At 37.1% G+C, this 6,267-nt stretch overlaps 1 long non-coding RNA gene across 2 annotated transcripts in view; it reads right to left on the bottom strand.

The window, feature by feature from the left end:
• Positions 1-1,141: 1,141 nt before the first annotated feature.
• Positions 1,142-6,267, bottom strand: part of LOC106733780 (uncharacterized) — a 95,558-nt gene continuing 90,432 nt past the window's right edge. For both annotated transcript variants that reach the window (XR_001369674.1, XR_001369673.1), the window contains one exon: positions 1,142-1,236. This is a non-coding gene — a long non-coding RNA (uncharacterized LOC106733780). The remainder of the gene's footprint in view (positions 1,237-6,267) is intronic.

Below are 6,267 nucleotides of genomic sequence, written 5' to 3'. Positions count from 1 at the left end.
ATGGCCACGCCGCAATCCCTTCTCCTCCATTCTCCTCTCGGGATCTTGGGCACACACGCACACATGCCCGGCATGAGTTTTAAGCCACCGGGTCCGGGACGCAAACCACGGTCAACTATGTGGGAATCCAGCAACATAGCCATTACACTAACTGCTGGTCCCCATGTATGCTTTTTTTATATTTCTCAGAATTGGCTACAGAGAACACGAGTTCTTAATTCATGATAACTTAATTCATTTAAAAGTGCATGCAAAGACCTGTTGGTGGTACAGCAGTAACTCAACACTCTGAGAAACTGGACCCACACAGGAGGGTCCTAGGTTCACATCTCACAGCCTCCTTGAGACACAGAGCATGGTGCCCCAAATCCAGGCCATCTGAGGCAAAGAGTGCTGTGTGAAGACCCTGCTGGTGTTTCATCTTTCTGTTTCTTGCTCTGTCTTTCTCTCTGTGTTTTTACCTGTCATAGAAGGAAGAAAAAAAAAGTGTTATTAACATGCATGTCATTTAAAATACATACAGTGTGCACCACATGCTAGCAATCAACCTATTAGAAAATAGAATCGCTCTCTTTGTAGAAATATAACATGAAATATAATGATTTTTCAGAAACTTTAATACATGAGAAATGATCCAAGATCTTTGATGTCATAGATTCCTGCCTACTGTAGTAGAAATTATATTTTTGGACATGCTTGCTAGAGTTGATATGTAGCCACATGAGAATTAAAAGAAATGAGATTAACAACTACAAGATACAGAGCCTACTGGCTCCCTTCATCAGCATAGTTGGGCCTTGACATACCATGAGTGCTCAATAATGTTAGTCTGTAATTCATGTACTCATGTATTTTCCATTGTCCAATTCTTCATACATTCTGTCCCTTTATTGTATCAATCACGCTTGCTCATGAAGAAGCTAAGCCATGTGTTTGGGGTACATACATGAAACATACTGAAACAGCTCCCATTTCAGTCAAAGTCCATCCAAGTCCTTAAATGAGCTGAAGTCCAGATGTAGGACCAGACAAACAATGCCAGATTCACAAATGAAAAGTTAATTATTAAGTGGTGGTGGCTGTTTTTTCACCCGTTACCTTGCAGTTTGGGTCCTCTGCTACCCCACCTACCTGGTTAAAATGTCAGTGTTCAGGGGAAAATTTACTCAGCCATCCACTTCCAATTTTGTTTGTAAGATCCTGTTGTCACCACCAGGCTGGAGGCCAATGTTTGTACTAGGTGGGAGTAAAAGGAGATGTAAACAGAATAAACCTTCTTGTTCTTTAAAAATTGAGGCTAAAATTATATACATACTCCATGTCAGAAAAATAAAATGTGTCTTGGCAGCGGATGGGAAGTTGGAGTGTTTGGAAGGGGAGTGAATTGGCAGAATTGCTACCCCTTTCCTTGGCCCCCCGCCTGACAATCATTCAACCTTTCATTCTCAGAATCAGCTCCTTCTCCCTCTTCTGAGGCCTTCCAAGTGCTACAAAATCCTTGCTGTCACCTTTAGTATATTGTCAGGACTCTGAATGACTTGAAAAGGAAGATAACTTATACAACACAGTATGCACTCTCTAATTGAGTAAAACTTGTATTCATATCACTAGAGTGAACCTCAGCTTTGCTATAAAGGGAACTGAAGTTCAGAGAGGAAAGCCAGTTCCCACAGGACTAGATGATCTCAGTGAGGACCTCTTTACCAGAAATAGAAATCTCATGTTGCAGGTTTGCAGAGCATTAAAATAATTTGCTAAAAATTTAACTACATTTCTCTTATTTCTTTGTTTCCTTCCAGCTCATGTGGTTCTTCCTCAATTTCTAGTCTTTTTTTAAGACCGTACTCAGGGTTGATATTTTTTCTAAATTATTATCAACACATAATGTGGCCTTTATTCTAGTCTTTGAGCCTCATCTTTTCATTATCCTGCTCCAAATTATCTCCACCGAAGTCCTAGGAATGACCATTCTTCAAAATATTCCTTCTCCTACATCATTAAACTCCACAGAAAGTGTTCTTACCAGCCAAGGTTCACAGCCTTTCAAACCCTGAGGCATCTAGTAACTATGCTGCTTGTGTTGATGTGATATATTGATAGTGTTTCTAGAATGTCTAAGAAAAATTTTCATAAAGCTACCTGACAGCTTCTAGGCCATTGCTTTCCTGCCCTTTTGGAGAAAATCCTCTTCCCTGGAGTCTCAGATCATTAACTTGCTCTCCACACCTATGTGTCCATCATCCATCAGCCTGAATGTAGATCATTTTTCCCATGTTAATGTCCCTTTGTTACCTGGTAAGAAGCCTTACTTTAATCCTAAAATTGCTTTGAATGACTTCACCATTCACAGTCCTAAGTCCTTGCCAAATTGAATGGCTTCATGCACTCCTCCCCATCAAAATAATATACTCCAAAACCACAAGCTAGATCCTAGAACTCTTCATTTTTTAGAAAATCCATGCCATCCTCTACTCCCATCCCAAATACCGCTTTTGGAAATCCAACTCCACTAGCTGTCAAACAGCACAAAATATAGTTTAATAAGGAATGAGTTCTTCCAAAATCAGGTGGCGTGTCCACAACTCTCTTCTACTGATATCAAAATAGAAACAGGCACTAAAGCTAAGCCCAAATTGACTATTTTGATTGGAGAAAGGGGAAGTGGTGGGATGAAAGAAAAAAACACACATCTGAGTGTTGGTGGCCTTTCCTCTTATAAGAATCGCCCACTCCCTCTATATTAAGGAAACAAATACAATACTTAATGGCAAATAATTTGGATATATCTCATTTCTCCTTCAGAAGATAGATAGCATTTCTGCTGTGGCTCCATGGAGCTGCAAGAAAGAATAAAACTGGGGCTTGGCATGCCGTGATTTCCTGGACTGTTCAAGACATGTTCATATTCTGACTCACTCTTCAAGAACGAAGACTGTGTCAGACTTCCAGCCCCCTTCCATGGCTACACTTCAAAGGCAGCTAGAGGTAAAGGGTCCTATCACACTCAAAATGTCTGTGCACTGTTCTCATTTGCTTTCTTTTTGACTTGACTGAAATAGGAGGCTGGGAAATTTGCTTTATCTATAATGGAGGTCCAGATCTTAGCATTGTCTAAAACAATCCAGGAATTCAAGTTACACCAGTGTAATCTTCCCTTCTGTGCCAAAAACAACTTCTGACTGGGGCTTCTACACTTACTCTGTAGTTCATAAACTGCCCCCCAAATGTGAGTACTGATGAACTAGCATCAAGCAATTTCTGAGAATTCTCAGGCCAAGGGAATGGCCTCAAACACTGAATTTTGCTGACTTTTTGTTGAAGGGCTATGCTTCCTTCAACCCTGTGTTGTCAGAAGAATTAACCAGTCTATATCATTTTTTATAGATTGTGAACAAGGAGGACCTCAAGTCTGACCCCTGTTGGGCCCCAGTAAATCTCAAAGCACACAATTAAGTCACTTCTCTAGGCTTTGTTTTTCTACCAGTTCATCATCTCCTCCCAGGCACTCTGGATTCTGGCTAAACTTCTTTTCATCTGATATTCAGAATAGGATTTTTTTCCTACAGCTGCTGAAGATCCAAATAGATTATTACTATGATTCAATTTGCATTTCCTTCCTGCCTGTGTCCAGTAGGACCTTCCTTTTCAAACACTAACCTCATGAGATTGCTTTTCCTAGATGACTCTTTTTTTATGGAAAGTACACATATTTTGTATGCTTCATATCTGTTTTTTTATTTTAGAATGAAATAAAGTCATTCAAATTATAAAATTTTGCAATGAGTTTTATGTTTATTTATTTGAGCACTATTTTATCTTATTATCATTTAGGTTTAGAGACTTTTGAGATATTGACTTAGAAATCTCTTGAGAATTTTGTTTTGGAAAATGGTATACCACCAGAATCCACAGACCACAGACCAGTATTATTCTTACATTAAAACCACATTTCATGCCGAGATGGATACAAACTTGAGCTACAAAATATTGCTTTCCTTGACTAAAAATGAAGGTTTTCTGCTACGACTTCTCCCTTCAGATTCATTTCTAGAGAGTAGGGCTACCACCGTTTCCTTTGCTCAATTTCTCTCTGTCTCTCTGTGTCTTTTAATTTAAAAAAAAAAAAATTTTAAGGTAAAGTATCCTATTGGCTCTCAAGTCCCTACTTTATTATGCTAATTTGTGTCTTTCCCCATTCCATTTAGGAAAGGCACAAACCCAGGCCCATCCTGAGATAGATGCCAAACTTGATCTGTGAAATATTGCTTTTGCGTGGTGAAATATTTAAAACTTAAATCTAAAGTGTTTTTTTTCTTCATTAATTTATTTATTTTTACATTTTCCACAAAAATTTACTTGACATATGAAAAAAATTTTAGGTCATACTCCATAGTTCTTAGCAGTTAATAAACAACTTTCAAAATTTCAAAATACTGAATTTTAAAGATAATGTCCAAAATATTTCTTATAATTTTGTTTGTGACTCTATAACAACAGAGACAGTATGGTTTTAAATATTTTTGAGAAAATATTTACATTTCAACTACTCAATTTGTTGAAAATCAAATGCCCAGCACACAAATCACACATAAACCTTCTCAATTCAGCCCTGCCTACCAAGTATTCTGTGATATACCATCTGCTAGCAAAGATCAGTCTCTTTTTCTTCCTTCAAAGTCGTTTTCAAGATAATCCTCTGCTGTGGTTGCTCTTTTGCAATTTCTACTGATTACAATGTTGGGCTAGAAAAGTCTAGGTTATTTTGTTATACATTCTTTCATATACCTGCTGTAATCCTCTCTGCCAGGAGAACTATTTATGGTGCCAGGCCATCTTTCTAAGAGCTTCTGTTCGCTTACTTGAGAGCCACCTTCTTACCATAATTTTCTGATTAATCTTCAGATATGGCATTCAAAGCCCTGTCTAATAAGTATTTCCAATTTCTGATTCAATGCAACAAGCATTATTGAACTTATGCAAATAATCCTTTGGCCACAAAATAAGAATACTCCCAAATATTTTCCAATTACAGTGGAATCAGGAAGGAAGAAAAAAAAAATATGTTTCCATTTAAAGAAACAAACAAGAAAATATTTTAACAAATTGCTGAACTTATCAACAACTCAAAAGAAAGTAAAATGCTTAAATTGAGAAAACAAAGCATAGTAAAAAAAGTCAATAATACTTCATTTAAAAAGTCATAAAATTCACCAGTTCAGTCTTATGTTCATACTCTCTTCTTTTAAATATGCTGTGTCACTGTGGTCCAGTTTTTCCATTTAAATCCTGGATATTAATATTCAACATTATTATTGATATTTCTTGGCCATAGCAATAAATTGGTCATTTTCTTGGTTGCCTTTGGTTCTCTTATTTATGTATGTGTCTTTAATTTTCCTGGTAGAGCACTCCTTTCAAAACTTCTTGATGAGAAAATCTGCTATTGGCAAATTCTTTCAGGTCTTGTTTATCTGAGAATGTTTTTATCCTTTCTTTCCATATGAAAGATAATCTTGCTGGGTATAATATTCTTGGTTGAAACTGTTTTTCACTTAACATTTCGAATATATTTTCCCATTTTTCTTTGCTCACATTGTTTCTGACTAGAGGTCTAAGGTTAATCTGATGGGATAACCTTTATAAGTAACCTAATGTTTCTCTCTTGCCAGTTTTAGTATCTTGTCTTTGTCTGTAGATTTGGCCAGTCTGGTTATGATGTACCTTGGACAAGATCTTCTTGGATTGATTCTATTAGGGGTCCTTTGTATTAGTTGAGTCTGGATATTTTAATGCCTCTTTCAATTTTCTTTATGGATTAATCTTCTTTTAATACTTTCAAGGGAAGTTTTGATTTCCTGAATGGCAGACTTAATTTCTAATAGTTCCATTTGATTCTTTTTTAAGGTCTGTATTTCCTCTTTCAGGTCATGGAAGAACTTCAACACCTCCTGGAACTCGTTGTCTCTTTTCCCCTTCATCTTCTGGAGTTCATTTTCTCTCAGTTCTTGCATCTCATTTTATTTTGTCACTATGAATATTCTGAATTCTCTCTCAGACATTTCCAAGAGTTCTACTGTACAGGGACCAGCAGTTAGCATAATAGCTATGTCGCTGGACTCCCATGTAGTCAACCACGATTCGCGTCCCAGATCCGGTGGCTTAAAACTCATGCCAGGCGTATGTGCGTGCATGCCCAAGATCCTGAGTGCATGCGCCCTATAGCAAAAAAATAAATAAATAAAAAAATAAACTTCTCAAAAAAAAAAA

The sequence above is a fragment of the Tupaia chinensis genome, unplaced genomic scaffold (genome assembly GCF_000334495.1).
Source record: "Tupaia chinensis unplaced genomic scaffold, TupChi_1.0 Scaffold144952_1, whole genome shotgun sequence".
Taxonomy (NCBI): Eukaryota; Metazoa; Chordata; class Mammalia; order Scandentia; family Tupaiidae; genus Tupaia; species Tupaia belangeri.
This window is presented reverse-complemented; position numbering and strand designations above follow the sequence as displayed.